Consider the following 19,935-nt stretch of genomic DNA (forward strand, 5'->3'; position numbering starts at 1 on the left):
AATTCATGTTGTTTAATTTGATTTAGGTACTTTAATTAAAAGCTGCAGGTTTGTAGAATAATTATAAAAAATCTTTTTTATTTTCAAAAAGTTAGAAAGAACAAAGGTTGTCCAGTGTTTTTTTAGTTTAAGGTAGTTTTGCAGGTTATTTCAGATGGCAAAAGGAGAGTTAAAGCAAATTTTATGTTAGGAATCATGTTTAATGCATGAATATGCCTTATCTTATTTCTAATTATGTCAGAAAACAGTTACCTTTATTTGTCTCTTGATTGTGAATGATATTAAATTGACCATTTAAGCATTTTTTAAATTTTAGCAATATTTTAATAAACTTTTGAGGTTGTGCTGGTAAATAGAATAATTATTTTATACATGTGCTTAGTACTTGTCAAATAGAAGAGATTCTTAAATTATGTGTGTTTTCTTAACAACACAACTAAGAAACTGGAAATAATTTTTATTAGAAATGAGAAACCCTAGCAGATGGGCTGAATGATTTTTCCAGGAGGAGGAAATGAAACATCTTTGTCTCTTATTCATATTGGTACCACCTGTCATATATCCAGAGCAAAAGCCCTTGTTAGCTGGCTATTCAATAATGCCACTATTTTCATTTTTTTGTATTGTGTATTTTATTATATATTTTAATATTCTAACTCAGTAGTTTCAATTTGTTCATTCAGTCTATTTTTAAAACCATTTATTATAAAAGACACATTAGCTCTTTTTCTACATAGGTTTACTTCAATCTAGAGAGATTTACATCAGTCTGTCCTATTTATTACATGATCTTTGTCTTGTGGGGAGTCACACCCAGCAGCATTCAGAGGTTACTCCTGGTTTTGCTCTCAGAAATCGCTCCTGGCAGGCTAGCAGGACTATATGGGATGCCTGGATTTCAACCACTGTTTGTCCAGGATCAGGTGCGTACAAGGCAAATGCCCTACCACTGTGCTATCTCTCCGGCACCCTAATACACTATCTTTAAATATCACTCTTGATCCCGACTATAATAGACAATGGTAAGGTTAATTTTAGAGAAAATACTTCAGAAATGCAGAACTATGTTTACGTTGGCATACAATATCTCATAGCTTCATATTTGTTTCATTCATAATTTCACAGGAGAGAAAAACTAAAGCACTGTGCAAATTGACTTTTCCTTTAAAATGATTTATGAAAGCTTTATGTTTATTTAAAATGAAGTATTTACATTATTTACTAAATTAATTTTTAATATACTTTGATGATATGTTCAAAAAAGTGAATATTTTCATTCAGTAAATCTCCTAAATTTAAGGGACGAAACTGTAAATATATACTGCCAACAATGAGATTCATATTCATATTCATCATATTCTAGTAGTTACCTTTTAGCATTTTTCAGAATATATGGGGAGTCGTTGGGGCCATAACTGGCAATGCTCAGGGGTTACACTTTACCTCTGCATTCAGAACTTACTCCTGGCAGGCTAGGGAGGGGAGGTTGCTGGGGATCAAACCTGGGTCAGCCGTGTGCAAGGCAAACATTTTACCTGCTGTTCCATTGCTTTCATGCATTTTTCAGAATTTTGTACATTTTTTGTTACAAAATTTTGTTTTGGAGTCAAAGATAGAACTTAATTGTCTGGAGTGAATTCTTTACATCCAGGAAGCATGTGCTCCATAACTGGCTCCTCATAGTGGCCTGAGTAGTTTCTGACCACTGCTAATTGTGGTATAAAAACAAAATATGTATATGTGCATGTATAAGTTTTTGTTTTCCTTTTCTGTTATTATTAAATAAAATTTTATTTTAGAGTACCAAACAACAATCTATGTTTTTACAGTAGTGAATCCTTAACTGAATGGTTAATTGAAGTGAAAAATCTATAATATGATATAATATATGAGAGAAAAAAAGATTAAAAAATGAAACTCGGTAATACTGATTAAGTAAAAATAAATTGTTAGTTAAAAAAGACTAAAGAAGCACTGGGAAAATTCTACATAAGTCATGTTTTAAAAGTTATAAAAGATTATTTAGTTAGAATAACAAAAAGTTTCTGAAATTATTAAAATGCCAAGGAAAAGATGAATATTATCTTCTTTTTAGTTGATTGGGACAGACAGTTATGTAGAGATGTAAAAATGTAAAAAAATAACACTGAATATTTTGTGATGTTACCAGTGTACAGCAGAGTGTGCTAGCATTATTAGAATAAAACTACCCAGAAAGCTCAAATCTGTGTTAATGCAATCATCAAGAAAAGAAAAAGAGCCAAGGGAGAAAAGGACAAATAAGGAAACTGGCTGTTGATAGCTTGCACGCACTTGTCAGCCATAAAGCACTTTTTGAAGTTCTAACAGAAACAGTCCCAGTGGAACAATGATAACAGGAGAGACAGACATTGCTTTGTAAATGACATCATCACCCTAAGCCACTTGTTACTCAACCAGATTCCCCAATCATTTGGGGGTTCAAAGGGACTCTAATCTTACCCTGTTGATTTTTTTCCCTTCTAAGTGCTTGCCAAAAATGAAGAAAACACAGAAAATCTTGTTCTTGTCAACTTTTCTGACTTGACCTGGAAACTAAGAGTCATGTAACTTGACAAGATCTGCCCAGAGTTCACAGATTTTAGCATCAAGTTTGTGAATACATTGGCTTAGATTTAGATAAGGGAAGTAGTTGAAATTAGTGTTATAGCAGTGTAATCTAAAGAGACATTTAATACTTTAAGTAAAACATGGCATTATATGAATAGTTTGTAAATAAATATAAATTTAACTTAATGTTGCTGGTATTTTCTGTGAAAGGAAAAAATTCCCATAATTTCTTGAGCCTTAGAACTGTTATTTAACTTGCTAAATGATTTGGTAAGATGCAACCAGCTATTTTATAGCTAATACAATGAACATTTTCCCACATTTTACTATAAGAAAAACCTGTTTGCCAATGTCTGTAGGATGCCTCTAATTTATGATGTATTGCCTAGGGCTTTATCAGGATTAGCATCTTTCAAAAATAATCAAAATTGCACTTAACTTTATATTTGTAGTACAGATAAACTGTTTTTTTTTTCCCCTCACAGTGGTGACAAAACAGGATTTACAAAATCTAGCGTGGAATTCAGATTGAAAGAACATATCAAACAATTATGTTTGCCAGAAGTTATTTCCTTTAATAAAAACATAGATTTGAAATATTCCTAAATTCAAAAGGCAAGGCCATTTGTCAGTATAAAGTGTTTATATAGCACAAACTAATTAGTATTAGAAATATCTGCTTTATTTCCTTTTCTCTGCAGTTAGACTTCTATCTGGGAGGGAGCTGAGTACATAAGTGTTCTTTCAATGTAAGCAATAAGTAGTTCACTTCCTGTACTCTTCATGAACTTTGTAATGGTTAAATGGAGCTATATTATATTTGAACTTGTGAATCCCTCCCTTTTGAATTTATTTTTTTTTTAAGCTGGGATTGACATATCTGTGAAGTAGGATCTTTTTGACTTTTAATTCTAATCACAACAGGTTCTCATTATCACGGTCATTTTAATTGCGTATGATAATTTATTTTCATAAGTTAAATGAGAAGCTCGCCACTGTAGAATGTTACATAAATTTCATGTTGTTAAATAGTTGTCATATGTTAAAATATATATGTGATAGTTGCAGAAATCTTTACTTAACCCTTTTATTGTCATTGTTTAAGTATCAGGTCAGGCTGACTTTGTTAAGTGAGGCTCTCTGGGGTGTTTTATTTAGTAATAGATTAAAGAGGTTTTACTATAAGTGAATTATTTAAATACAATTATTTATCAAATACAATCATTAATTGTATTTTATTATTAAAATATTACTCTTTTAATAATAAATGATAAACTATTATTAAATAAAATTATTTAAATATAAGTGAATTATTGAAATATTCAAATACTAACTTGAAATGGTTATATATTTGGCTGGAACTTAAATAGTAAATAGATACTATGTTAAATTAAAGACTCAAATTTCAAATGTAATCAATAATGAAAAAGATGAGAACAGAGGTTAGAAATTAGTGAGTAGCTATAGGAGGAAGTTAGCTTTGATAAATCACAAAAAAGGGATGCTTTTAGACAAATTCCATCCTACCTATCTCTCTGAGAGTTGAATTCTATGAATTCTACATGCTTTTCATTGTTCTCTCTTAATTTTCATATAATTTTTGTATTCACCTTCTAATGAATCTCTTTAGCATAGGTACATCACATCTATATCCTTATAATTTCCCAACTATAATTTCCTTAAGCCTCTTATTTTGCTCACTCTCCCTCATTAATATTCATGAAACATTCCTTATATCATTTTTTTTTCTACAACTCTTTCTTCCTTGTCTTAACTCGGATTTCACATATTTCTCCTCTAGCCTAGGAAGAGTAAGTTGAATGTATACCCCTTTAATTAACTACTAATTAACTGGCAAAGTGTTGTTTAATCTATTCATATAATTTTTTAAATTTTTTAAATTTTAATCAAAGTGGATTACAAATCTTTCACAGTAATATTTTATATTTTTAACCTAATATTTCCTACATTGCCTAGAGAATAAAATCTAGCTATGTTGGGATGTTTTATAAGCCCTTTATTGTAGACTCTTGCAAAATCATTATGACCTATCACTATTCATTTATTGCCTGAAATTTTCAGGCTCAGTGACACATGCTTTTTAGCTACATAAATTAGATAATTGAAGTGGACTGAACAATAAGGAAAATAATAGTTCCGGGAACTGACTCTTTATGAAGAGTTTAACCACCTCTCCTAAAGCATATAAACTTGCATTAAATATCCAGGCAATGCTCAGAATGATCTTAGAGTACAGATCCAGGAGTAGCCCCTAAATCCCAAAAGATGAGTACTAAACTCCAAAACAAGTCAACTAACAACCAACCAAAGAAACAAAATGTCTCAGGTCTATGCTATTCTGAGATTATCAATCACAGTGCTTTTGCTCAATTATCCTTAGTAGATATTGTTTATGAAAAATATTTTTTTTCATTATCTCACTCTGCTTTTGTTAATTATGTATCATTATTTAAGGTTTAAATTTAAAGATTATTTGTAGTTGGGTTTCAGTAAACACTTTCTTTAAAAAAATCCTTACATAATTCTTATTTTTATTTTATTTTTTTGAATCAATGGTTCTCTATAGACAAGTTTAGTTTTTCTTTTTTTTTTTTTTTTTTTTTTGGTTTTTGGGCCACACCCAGTAACGCTCAGGGGTTACTCCTGGCTATGTGCTCAGAAGTTGCTCCTGGCTTGGGGGACCATATGGGACACCGGGGGATCGAACCGCAGTCCGTCCAAGGTTAGCGCAGGCAAGGCAGGCACCTTACCTTTAGCGCCACCGCCCGGCCCCCAAGTTTAGTTTTTCTTTACCCTGACTGTGCTGCTCTGTTCACTAATATTTGACAATATTTGAGCATACTGATAGCACTCTAGTCTTATTTTTACAATAATACCTTTATTTAAACACTGTGATTACAAATATGATTGTAGTTGGGCTTCAGCATAAAAAAGAACACCCCCCTTCAACAGTGCAACCTTCCCATCACCAATGCCCCCATCGCCTCCCTCCCCCACTCCCCGCCTGTATTTGAGACAGGCTTTCTACATCCCTCACTCACTGACTTTGTTATGATAGTTCGCAGAGTAGTTATTTCTCTAAATGCACTCACCACTCTTTGTGGTGAGCTTTTCATATCTTGAGCCGGTCCTTCCAGCCCTCATCTCTGAGAATTATTTCAATTACATAATTCTTATTAACTTTATATTGATCCTCATATATTATCTTCAATTATTGCTATATTTGATACGTGGCTTTTCTACTCTACAATAAATTTATTGAAAGAAGGTATATTAGTTTCAATATTATTATAGAAATTGACAAAGCTCACAATGAGTGCCAAACAAGGTCTATAATGAGTCGATTAGAGCTATGGTTTAATACTTTGGCATAGCCTCAGAGTCTTTGTGAAAGTCTCAAGATGTTTATTGAGAGTAACAAGAGAATAAAAATGATAAATCCTGTATTATTAATAGTTGTATTCCTGGGATCTAGAATTATATCCCTTATACTATAGTTAAAGAAGGGAGGATAAAAGTAGAAGCAAGAGATGGATAATGTATGAAAGAGAAGGAATATTCTAAAAACACATAAATTCTAAGATAGATGCAACAGGATTGACAAAAGGAGAGGAGCTGTCCTGTCATCACAGAGCATCATCTTCTTGATCATTTCTTGCCATAAACTGGGATCATATTCAAAATGTCATAAAGATATGTCCTTAAACCATCTTTGACTAATTCAATGTTCTTAGCAACATGCCACACTTATGATTAAAACTTAAAATGTTGAAGATTTTTAGGTCTTTTTAGGTCAATATACATAATACTAAACGATAGATTGGCCTTCATAATCCGATGCAGAATTTCTGAGTTCAAAAGAGTGACTGATCAGGTTTGCCTAAAAATTACATAGCCAACACTTTTTTTATTTTATAGCAAATTCTATGAGAATAAACAAGACAAAAAGTACCTAAAAATCCTTGGAGAAAAAATAAATTCAAAGGCTAAGCTACTTCCAGTTTTCTCGTAACCCTTTTATACAAGCTGCCAAATAACTCTACTGTTTGCATTACACCACAATGGTGTGTCAATGATGTATTTTCACAAGTGCTTAAATACAGAGATAAAAAGTGTAGTATGAGTGTCAAAGGTAGACTAAAACACAAAACTCTAATTGCCAATTTTCAAAAGAACATAAATAATTTTGCTTTATCGTAACAAAGGATATCCGTATCTTTAAGATATGGATTACCAGTTACCTTGCAAATCAGAAAATTGTTTTTAAAGAGGCTCTGGAACAGAGCACATATTACTCAAGGAAGATGATATATCATTTTGGTATAAAGACAATTCATTATTTAATCCTGACATTTAAACAAGCTCTTGTAGTGTGACTACATTTGCCAATCTAGATTTGAAATACACTTTTAGTTGAACTCTCTAGTACATAACTACCCTTTTCTTTTCGACTGCTAATTCCCCTGGTCTCAGACTCACTAATTAGAAAATCATGAGCTAGTAAAATGAATTTTGATAACTAGAATGAAAACCTGGTACCTTATTTAAATTTTAGCAAACTGTAAGCCAGAAAAACAATAAATATAGATTGATATACAGATGAATAGTATTAAAATTGAAAATAAAATATAAATAACTAAAAATCATTACTATTTTAAGTTAAATAATAGTAAAAGTTTCCTACTAAATGATTACAATTTTTGTACATAGGAGATATATCTAAATAAATATATATAATTATATATATTATATAATATATATTATAATTTGAGATTAAAAAGAGAAGAAATATGTAAAGAATATTTCAAAATATATAATTAATTTATTGACTGAAATTTATGTAATGGAGTTAAAGTAAATCTGATTTAAATTGTTCATGGATGTCATTAAATATATACATATTCTATTAAGCAAACATCAGCTTCTGCTACAGATCTTTGTTTGTGGGTATCTGGAATCATACATGAATTATATGTTACCAACTAGGGATTACCCTACATAAAATATTAATGATATTTCCCTAACTATTTTTAGTTAGTACATGCATTTTAGTCACAGGACTTGATAATTGAAGATATATATTATTTCTAGTAAAGTGAAACAATTATTTACTAAAGTCTAATAACTGATAAGATACTTTGAATAACAAATATGAATACAATTAAAATAAATCAAGCTTTACTATTGGTAACAAATCTTATATGGTGAATAATCTTTCATTGTTGAGTATAATAGTTTAATTTATATTAGCTTGAAATTATATATTTTGAAAATGGTAGTCACCATATTTTTCTCCTCTGCTTTGATTTATATGCTAAAATTCACCATTTCCAAGGATCAGTAAAATTTCAAAAAGTATTTGAAGGGAGTACAGAGATAGTTTAAGAATTAGGGACACCTCAGGACCCTGATTTATTTAACACCACAAGGCCCCTAATATCACTGAGTGTAGCCCTCATTTTACTAGCTCATGTACACTGAGTGTAGTCCAAAGCATTAAGGGCATATCTCTAGATGATCCCAGTCTCTTTATGAGACTGTGGTTTCTAAAATGTTTAGAGTATGAGAACCACCACATCCTCCTAACACTAAATGACAGGTCTAGTTGAAAGTATTCTTGGAAGGTCAACCTAAACACTGCCCCCCCCCCTAAATAAAAGTATCTGGAAGGATACTAAGTATTAATGTTTTAAAAACAAAAATCAAGATGCATATTCATTACTGAATGCACATTCACATTCTGAATTGTTTTCTGGTAATACTGAATCTTCAAAGATGGTGGGACAATGTATATAATTTCTTTGCTTAATTGAATCCATATCTGTTTTTCTAAAGCTTTAAAGTAGAGTAATCATTGAAAGATTATTGTGATAGTCTACTGTAAGGGATAATTATATTTCCTATAAAAGCTGAATCATAATCGTCAATTCTATGAAAAGTCTTCAAATAAATATAACAATGAATTTTGAAAATGTAATTGGACAATCTTTTGGACTCTAAAATCAGAGGCAAAGTTTTTAGTTATGTTTGTTCTACTCTTCGTTATAATTCAAAGTTCTGTTCAACATTTTTATATCACATAGACTAGGTATAATTACATAGTATTTTATAACCAAGAGGTTATTTTTTAATGTTTTTGGAGAACATTAAGAAGATTAAATGTTTTGTAATCATTTAGAATTTAATTTAAAAACTTTGCCAATTTTCTTTTATTAGTTTTGCACAAGTCAAATAAATACTACTTTGAAATATTTATTTATTTATTTTCATAAATATCTCTATAGAGAAACTGATCAGTTCAGAGAAATACTCTAGAGATGTATTAGTCTATTTTCTTTTAACATCCTGTATATTGATTTTTCCACTTAAACTCTTGTATCACAGAAAGCATCTTTGATTCTCTCAACATAGCATTCATCTTTGCCATAATTCTACCAAATTAGTATTATATGTGCTATCAATAGGAGTTTAAACTGAAGTAGTTTAATATGGACAAGTCACATTATCAAAAGTAGTTTAAAATAAAGTAGTTTAAAATGGATAAGTCACATTAACTATTCCAATCTGTTGATAAAGAGACTCTTCTGTGTGGGTACATATGGGTGTTCTTCAACAGATGTAGATATTGGGAGAGAATGTAATTTCTCTTTCTTTTCATTTGTTCTGTTTTTTAGAAATAAGTGAAAAGTAGTGAAAAGCATATTGACAAGTATGCTATTTTACTGCCTCAAATTATCACTCATTTGTTGTCTTTTGTTAAGGTAAAAAGTTTAGTTTTGGACCAGAGTGAGTAGGCTGCTTGCCATACATGTGGCTGATCAAGGTTCAATCACTGGAATCCCCAGAAGTGATCGCTCATCACAGGTTCAAAAGTAAGCTATGAACACTTTCAAATTTAGATCAAAACTAATAAAAGGATTATATTTCCAAAAATATTAATTTTTATATGTAATAATTAAAATAATATATATTCTTATAATTTGAAATTTATAAGAATCTAATGTGTCTACAGAGGAAATTCTGTTAAATTTTTACAAAGAAAAGTTGACAATATTTGATATATTTGGGAATACTGGATTGGAGGGATATACAGATTTTTATTTTGGACAGTTTAAAATCAGTTTGTAAATTAGCTTATATGCTGTTATATTTCTTCATATTTTCTCTTCTTTATATATTTTGGTATTTTTCTTGGAAGTAAAATTTCTCTATCACTTTATTGTGTTCTTTCTGTAGGGTTTATATCTTTATTTTTAAAATATAAAATGTGCTTGAGTTAGATGCTACCTTTTAATTTTAATAAGATGAATAATACTGAGAGTAAGTTGGGAAAATGAGTTTAAATTAGTAGAAAAAGTGAGTGTGGTCATACTGGTCATAGTTAAATTTTATTGTTTTCTATTTGGAAAAGGAGAAAATTTATTTTGCCAACTTTCAAATATGGTTCACTTAAAAATTGTCAGCTTAATGTTTGGAGCATAATCTCACAATTGTTTGGCTCTATTCAGCTTTCTGACTTTGGTTTACTTTTACTTTCAATTCTCTTAGTAATTCTGAAGGAAAACATAATTTTATAAAAGAAACTTGCTTATACATAGAAAAAGACCTTTTATTTAAAGAATGTAATAGTGTGATTTAATTTTTTCTGGGTGAGGAAGGTGTCCAATATAAAGCAAACTTAGAAAAAGTTAATAGAACATATTTAGCACTTTAACTATTTAAAATTAAATTTTTTATAAAATTTTTAGTTTTTTTTCAATAGAACAATGATTTTATCATACTGAGAGGAATAAAGATGATTCAAATATACTATATAATTGCTATGGATTTAGCAGTTAGTTGGATGTTACTATTTACATATTGGATGTCGTTCTATAATTGCTGCTACTTTTGCTTCATAATTTATTTTATATTTGTTTGAGTGAAACAAATAGGATAACTTCCTTCTAATTAAAATACACATAAGTGAAAGTGCCCTTTGCATTTTTTTTAAATCTCCCCATATTTTATTATATTTTCAAGGCAGTTATTTTCCTATTTTCAACAAAAATTGAAAGAAAACTTAATCTTTTTATCAGCTTGATTACTATGTGAATTTTGGCACAAAGCACTGTAGAGTTCAAAGAATTCTGTAACATTCTAAGAAAACAAGCTTCTCTGTTCTTCATTTCTTTTTTATAAATATTCTTTCCTTGTGCTACATTAGTAAAGATTTAAAATAGGATTGAAATTATGCCATGCTCCTTCATGTTGCTCATTAGAGAATAAATTTATTGTTGTTTGTTTGTTTGTTTGGAGTACACACACCTGCCTCAGGGATTACTCCTGAGGTACTCAGGTGTCATTTCTTGAAGGGCATGAGGAACCAGATAGAAACTTGGGTCAATCCTGGTTTGGCCATATACAAGGCAAGCACCCTACCCTCCAGACTAGCTCTCTGGCCACTGGCGTTTACTTCTTTAGCAATGCACTATTTTTTAAAATATCTATCTCATTTTTAACACTGAGTTCTCAGGAAAAAAAATCTTTTTGAAATAATGGTTTATCAAAATTTGCAATATTGGTGTGCCAATTGAATAACTTCTGCACTAATTAGTCTTAATAACTTAATATAGGGGGCCTTAATTTTACCCTGAAAAATTTAACAACAAGGGAAAGACATTTATTGCTTTCTAATATTTTCTAATTTTTTTCAGAATTTACATTCAAATTTAGAAAGTAGTTATATTATAGAATTGGAAAAAATATAGCATAAAATACTAACATTAAAATTTAAAAATACTAACATTAAAATTTAAAGATAATATTCCCATCAATTTTTCCTCTTATTTAAACACTGAAGTTACAGAGTTTTTCACAGTTGAGTTTCAGTCTTACAATGTACAACACCCTTTACCCATAAACATTTCCTGCCTCCAATGTCACTAGTTTCCCTTCTACCTATTTTTCTACTCTCTCTCCCTTGCTCTCTCTCACTTTCTTGCCTTTTTTCCCTTTTAGATTCTGTAATTTGCACTATTGTTAGTTGACAAAGATTATATGCTGAAATAAGTACTACTTAAATTCTGTCAGCTAGAAATTTCCCATTTTAATTAAAATATTTGATTAGATTTACTGTTTTATTATAAATATTTAATATCATAATGTAGAACTTCATTTTATTTATTTTATTATTATTATTATTATTTAAACACCGTGATTACAAATATAATTGTAGTTGTATGATTACAGTCATGTAAAGAACACCCCCCTTCACCGGTGCAGGATTCCCACCACCAATTTCCTGGATCTACCTACTCCCCACCCCACCCACACCTGTACTCGAGACAGGCTTTCTTTTTCCCTCATTCATTCACATTCTTATGATAGCTTTCAGTGTAGTTATTTCTCTAACTGCACTTATCAATCTATGTGGTAAACTTTATGTCATGAGACGCACCTACATGGGAAGATGGGGGGAAATAAGGGTTGGGACTGAGGCAGTAAAGTATTAGAAATGAGATTTGTAGGACAGTATCAAGGTCACAATACAAGATGGATGTTATGGATATATAAAATATATGCATACAATACTATCAATAGGAAAACAAGGAGAAAAAATTCCAGTGAGTGTCCCAACATAAACCAGTGCTAGAATGGCCCGCCCTCCTCCCAAACCGCATTCCCATACTCCGGGGGGGGGGGGGGTGCATGGGGAGGAAGGCAGGCAGACATCTGGCTTCCAGTTTCCTCCTTGATTCTGGAGACCAGCTCTTGCCAGGTATGGGAATATATAATACATAATATATAATATTAATATATAATATAATATATAATACATAATGTATGATATATATATATATACACCCCATACCGGAGCCCTTCTCCCTGGCCTGGGGAGTGCTGGGAGGCTTGGCAGGCCCCCAGCCGTTCTTATCTTTTTCCCCTGACTCCAGGCCTTCCCTGGGTGCCAGCTCAGATGGCCAGAAGTGGGTTCAGGTGGACTCTTAGTGGTCCTCAGGCTTCCCCCCCTACCTCTCCTTACAGTAATAGGAGTTCATTTTAAAGGCTAAAATAATTATTGAAAAGTTACTTTTTGCAGCTTTTTGTTTATAGTCACTTGGTAACTTAAAAATGGGTTGAGCATGTTATCTTTCTTCACTATTATTTTGTATTTTATGAATAAAAGTGTTTGAATACTATGGCCTAAAACTTTACATCCCCAAAATTTATTCGACAGAATGCTTCTCTATCATTAATCATCCTAGATGGGAAGACACTTCAGTCATTGTGGATTTGTCACTGTTTTAGATTTTAAATTAATCATTTTGTTTATCTCTTCTTTCCGCTTTTCATATCTTTCAGCAATTATGAAAACTCTTGTTCAAAGTATTACCACTTTTATAGCAGAAATAAATATAAAATTTCTTTGATACTGATAATTGTTATCCAAACTGCAAAAAAACTACTTCTCTTTTTGCATCTTTTAAATAATTAGCTTGCACACTTTATAATACTAAATGTAACACCGCCTTTTAAAGTAGATTCTGAGCATTATTTTCAATCTAAATATATTTTGGAGGACCACAGCTAGGTTTGAAGACCATATCCCAGGGTCTTATGAACTATTCTAAAGGTGGTACTTTTGGACTTCTTCTGAAGATATTTAGGGTTCATGTGACCAGTTATGACTCTAGGCCTGCTGTATGCAAAGCATGTGCTTTACCCTATTAAATTATCTCTCCGGCCAATCTTCTACATAATTTATAAACTGTTATTTGATATGAAGCTTTTCTTGAGTGTAGTAAGACTATATATCGGAAAGACTTGCATTAAGAGATGCAAGGGAAAAATGAGAAATACTAAAAGGGAAATTATTATAATGACATCAGTATTTCTTTTATAAATTTCTTGATTTCAGTCTTGGAAATCAATTTTCTAAAAATAAACAATGTATATACCACTCAGGATGGTATAATCAGTTTTGAAAAAGTCATGGTAGGAAAAAGTTTAAATTTCAAATTCATTGAAAGAATGAAACTAGAAAGAGTTTGACTAAAAATGGTAAAGGAATGTTCAATTTAATATGCAATAAAATCAGGAAGAAGTGATATCCATCTATATTATATATAATATATCATATAAATGTATATCATACAATATATTATGTATTATATATTACATATATATTTGGTTTGGGGGCCACAACCAGCAGTGCTCAGGGGTTACTCCTGGCTCTGTGCTCAGAAATCCCTCCTGACAGGCTGGGGGACCATATGGGATGCCGGGGATTGAATTCAGGTCCATCTTTAGTTGGCTGTGCACAAGACAAATGGCCTACCATTCTGGCCTCTAGAAGTGATATTTAATAGAACCAGAGGAAAAAAAAATAAACTGAGGCTAACAGGTGAAAAGTTATGGGGAAGAACAATACAATGAGAATAAAACAATGCAAGGGATTAATTAAATTGAAGTTGGCTTCTGATTTAATTTACAATTTAGTGGAAACTGTATGACCAGAAGAACTCTCGTTTTAATTGTTTTCTTTCTTTCAATTTTTTGGGTCACAGCTTGAGTTTCTTCATAGTCAATTAACTTAGAAAAATATAAAAGTTTTTTCCACACTTCATCAGTTTCAGAAGAATTTTTTAACTTTTATTAGTAGAAATATTTCCCAACTTCATTAAATTATAAAGTAATATCCTAGAGGACAGCTGCCTTTAACCTAGAACCATGAATTGTTTTACTTTTTAAAATTGTGCTTTTAATGTTCTAATAACACTTGAACTTAGAAATAGAAATCTAGTCTATTTAGCACTGTCTTATTGGGATCAATATCGGTTTGAGTTTTTGTCTCTTAACATGCAGAATCCATGTTTCTGGTGTGGTGAGTATAAATTGAAAGTCAAAACTGCCAAAAATTATTATTATTATTACTATTACTATTACTATTACTATTTTTACATTGCCTAAGACCAGTTTTGTTTGGTCATTGATATCTCACTCTTGAAATGGCCTATATTTGACAATCAGTATCAGTATTAAGAATTTCAGAAGAAAATTTGAATTGAAGTAATGATAAATTAGGAAAAATTATGTTAGTGTTTTTCCATAATTATGTGACTCTGGAATAGTAGCAATAGCAGTACATGCTAAATTCTTGAAAAAATTTTTTTTGAAAAAAAAAAAAGGCAGTTTAATGAAACTGCTTTTTCTGGCATATAGAATACTTGGATTATTATTTCTCAGTGTTTTTCTTTAATAGAGAGCATTTCTTTCTTCTATAGTTGCTTCTCTTCCTTTTCTTTCTTTCTTTCTTTCTTTCTTTCTTTCTTTCTTTCTTTCTTTCTTTCTTTCTTTCTTTCTTTCTTTCTTTCTTTCTTTCTTTCTTTCTTTCTTTCTTTCCTTTCTTTCTTTCTTTCTTTCTTTCTTTCTTTCTTTCTTTCTTTCTTTCTTTCTTTCTTTCTTTCTTTCTTTCTTTCTTTCTTTCTTTCTTTCTTTCTTTCTTTCTTTCTTTCTTTCTTTCTTTCTTTCTTCTTTCTCTCTCTTCCTTCCTTCCTTCCTTCCTTCCTTCCTTCCTTCCTTCCTTCCTTCCTTCCTTCCTTCCTTCCTTCCTTCCTTTCTTTCTTTCTTTCTTTCTTTCTTTCTTTCTTTCTTTCTTTCTTTCTTTCTTTCTTTCTTTCTTTCTTTCTTTCTTTCTTCTCTCTTTCTTTCTCTTTCTCTTTCTTCTTTCTTTCTTTCTTTCTTCTTTCTTTCTCTTTCTTTTTCTTTTTCTCTCTTTCTTTTCTTTCTTTTTCGTTTCTTGCTCTCTCTTCCTTTTCTTTCTTTTACTTTTCTTTCTTTTGTTTTTGTCTCCTTTTTCTCTTTCTTCTTTCTTTTTCTTTCGTTTTCTTTCTTCCTTCTTTTTTCCTATTTCTTCTCTTTTTACATTCATCTTCCTTTTTCATTCATTCATCCTTTTTCTTGCTCTTTCTTCCTTTCTTTTGTCTCTTTTTCTTTTCTCTTTCTTTTTTCTATCTTTTTTATATTTTTCTCTTTTTGGTTCATTTTTCTTTCTCTCTTTCCTTCCTTCTTTCCTTCTTTCTTTTTCCTTCTTTCTTTCTTTCTTTCTTTCTTTCTTTCTTTCTTTCTTTCTTTCTTTCTTTCTTTCTTTCTTTCTTTCTTTCTTTCTTTCTTTCTTTCTTTCTTTCTTTCTTTCTTTCTTTCTTCTTTTTTTCTTTTTTCATCTTTCTTTTTCTTTTCCTTCATCATCTATAGATATTAAAGTGCATGCACAGTTTTTTATGCATGCTCATGATCTTTTAGTTTATATATTTGAACCACACCCAGAGTTATACTTAGCATTTATTCCTGGATCTCTACTCAGAGGAAATCTATGAAGTGCCAGAGAAAATGAATGGGTTGACAGAATGCAAGTCAAGCATCCTACCATTCTATCTACTGTATGGTATTTCTAGTTAGTTTAGATGATAGATTTAATAATGTAAGTCATTAAGCTCTATGCAGTCAATGTCACATAAAGTCATTTTAAAGTTCATACTAACATATTCTCATATCATGTTTCTGTAAAAATTGTGAATGTAGTTGATTTAGAAATAAAACAATATTTATAGATAACATTCTATTATTTTAAGATAAAAGCAGATTTTCTGGTTCTTAGATAAATTAATACTTTTATTATAATTTAAAATTCTTGTTTTATTAAGTAGAACAAAATAAAATTTATATTCTCAAAGACCATATTTTTATTAAAAATTATTTTGGCTACCATTGTACTCACTGAATTAACCTGATTATTTAAACTTCTATTTTATTTATCACTAAATTTTTCTGTGATGAGTCTTAAATTACTGTTACATACATTTTTATCAAGTTCTTTATTAAAAAAACACTAATTTTAAAAAATAATAAACTGCAATTGCCACACACATATACATAATATAAGCCTTCACAAAACAATCTCATTTTTTTCTGAAAAGTTTTGATATATTTTTGTTATTAAATAGTATTTTTATTATTAAATTAAAAAAAGTGGTACTTGAGACAACTGAGACTGAACAGTTTTGAGACTGTTCTTTGACCACAGATTAAGACTAGATGGGCAGGACTTGACTAAAATATTAATTTCTCTTTTTAAGCCCTCTAGGAAGACTTGATGACTTTGCCAGCTACTACTTCTTTTTTATTTGGGGGAGGGTCACACCCAGCAGTGCTTAGGGATTACTCCTGGCTCTACACTCTGAAATTCCCCCAAATAGGCTCGGGGAAACATATAGGATACCGGGATTTGAACCACCGTCCTTTTGCATGCAAGGCAAACGCCTTACCTCCATACTATCTCTCTGGTCCCACCAGCTACTACTTTTGTGTTCACTATTTGATGACCCCCCCAGCAATTATCATTAATAGAAAAACAGGTAAGAGGATGGTAGAATGATATCAACAATGGCAATATCAGTCAGTTTTTAGATTTTGGGGTGCATTTTCTAATTCTTTTTTTTTAACATTTAAAAATTCTTTCAGCTCAATGAACTTGCAAGCAATGTAAGAATTGAGATAATATAGGTCAATATCCAGCAGTGATTAGGCCTGGATAATTCAGAAAAATTACTGGAGTGGTGAATTCAGTTGATTACCCTAATGGATCATTTTTTGCTGTCACCAGCCACAAGGCACAATGACCATATTTGATATATATGCTCTGGAACATTAAAAGTCACAATATCTTTTGGAAGAGTTTTCCCTAAGCTTTATGACACTCTTCAATAGACATTATTTCACTTTCTACATTGACTGAAGAAACATGATGATTGTGCCAGGGTTTGAGAATGCCAACTTCTGTTCAGGTCACAGAGATAGTAGTACCAAATCCATAGATCTGCGATGCCCTGGTGAGACAAATACAGAAGCATGACAGTTGGAACAGTTACTGGTGATATATGATCCAGAAGTTCAAGAAGTGTGTTTTCCCTTGGCATTGCCATATTCATTGGTGACTTTCCATCTGCTGTAATGATAGTACCTGGCTCCAGTATATTGTCACAATTCCAAGTAGAGAAATTGGCACAAATACTACTTTACCAAGATTGTAGCCAAAGTTTTTTAAATGTGCATTCCGACTTCTTTAAAAATTTATCGCTTTTCCTGTAGGATGGTTCTATAGATTCCTTTGGGTTAAGACCAATACTTAATTGCTTAACACCAATAATTAGATGTTTAGCACTACGTATGGAAACCAGAAGGGCATAGTAGCAGGTCTGCCTATTCTCAGATTTACCCACTTCAAATTTGCTAACAGAAATTGGGACAGCTAGGGCACCATTTTTAACCTAATGTGTGCCTATAATTATGTATTTAACAAAGATTATTAATTCTGAGACATTCATTATTGTGATTACAAAATATATATTTCTCTTAAATTTTGACTGGAAGAAATTATTGGTAGTGCCACACTCTCATTCAGATTTCAATTTATATCGAGAGACAAATATATTATAACATTCTCTTTATATATTATTTGTTTGGGGGCCATATGTGGCTCTATTTATGGCTTACACCTGGCTCTGTGCTTAGTGTTCACTTCCTCATTCTGGAGAGCATATGTGGTGCTCAGATTAGCTTCAAGAAAGTCAACTTCCTTACCTGCTGTTGTCTCTAACATTTTTGCATAATTCTCTTACTTGCTCTTCATACTTGTAGATCCCATAATAAAACTAGGTTATTTGTCCAAATCTATGTGTTCAATAACTATGATGTTGGTTTGATCCCCTTTTTATGTGTTAAGTCAGATTTTCTGATTTTATATATCATTGACTTATTCACATAGATTCATTGCATTCTTTATTTTGAATTCTAGCCTGCTGGTCATCTTTCTGCCCTTTCAATTGTTGCTAAATATATTGGTCTGGACAAGGAATGAGGTGCAGTCTATAGCACATACATGATTGAAAATATATAATAAATAAATATGGCATATACAATACAAATAACTCCAAATAATAAAAAATAGTAATGGAAAATAGTGAATGATTCCAAGATATATGCTCTTATGTTCTATCCTGTGAACTGGACCAAGAAATCTTCAGATAAAATCCTAGACATTTGGGTCAGCTGATAATTTAGAAAGAAATATCAGTGATGGCATACCTAACTCCTTGTTCTAGAAAAAAAATTGAAATAGAGTGGTCAAAAGAAAGATACAAAATAGTATAAGAGCAGAGGAATCTGGCATAAAGTTCACAAATATTTTAATGAACAATAGAGAAGTTGGAATATTTTGGAATTATTGAATGATTTTGAGCAGATGAATGTTAGAGGCTAATAACTTGCTCTGCCACATAATTATAAAGCACCTTAAAACTCAGACACATAAATAGGGATAGTTGTAGTAATTTTTGGGAGATATAAGTGGGTTTGACTTAGGATGATTGTAGAATTTTGAAATATTCCTTGCTGCAATTATTGTGGCAAGCTACAAGTCCTCCTGCTACTCGGCTGCTGTAAGGCTGCCAAGGGCTTCAGGGGCTTGAGGTTGCCAGGGCCTTGTGCTGCAGCGCTTTCTGAGGCCCATGGGGCCCGGTTGTTGGGTGGGGCCAAAAGCTCACCCAGAGATGCCAATATGTAGTGACTGCCTACCTGAAATAGAGAGTAAGAGAGACTCGTGTGTGTGTGTGTGTGTGTGTGTGTGTGTGTGTGTGTGTGTGAGAGAGAGAGAGAGAGAGAGAGAGAGAGAGAGACAGAGAGACAGAGAGACAGAGAGAGACAGAGAGAGAGACTGAGAGAGAGAGAGAGACTGAGAGAGAGACTGAGAGAGACAAAGAGACAGAGAGAAACCAAGTATCTTTTTTTATTCCTCCTGGAGTCTGAGGCCTGCCACCACCACCACTGGTTGTTTCAGAAAGATGGGGTGAGAGATTCACAACAGAGAATAGAGTTCAATAGAAAAAGAAAGAAAGTGGGATAGATACAAAGAAGGCAGCATCTCACTGATGCTTTATCTCTGGTCCCTGAAGACTATCAGGCACTTATTTGGTCACTATCCTGTCCTCCCCCACAAATGTCCAAGTTTTCCTTCATACCTATGAAAGGATACTTGTCCATGGGGCGTGTACAGGTTTAATGTCATTAATGTGGGTATATCTGAGGGGCATGTCCAAGTCCAACTGTCATACATCAATAGAGATGGTGACAGTAGGAATGATAACAAAATGAAAGAATTCTGAATATATTTTATTTTTTAATATGTTTATTTAAACACCATGATTATAAACATGTAGTAGGGTTTCAGTTATAAAAAAGAATACCTCCCTTCAAACAGAGTAACTTTCCCACCACAAATGCTCACCA

Source organism: Suncus etruscus, chromosome 4, assembly GCF_024139225.1.
Source record: "Suncus etruscus isolate mSunEtr1 chromosome 4, mSunEtr1.pri.cur, whole genome shotgun sequence".
Taxonomy (NCBI): Eukaryota; Metazoa; Chordata; class Mammalia; order Eulipotyphla; family Soricidae; genus Suncus; species Suncus etruscus.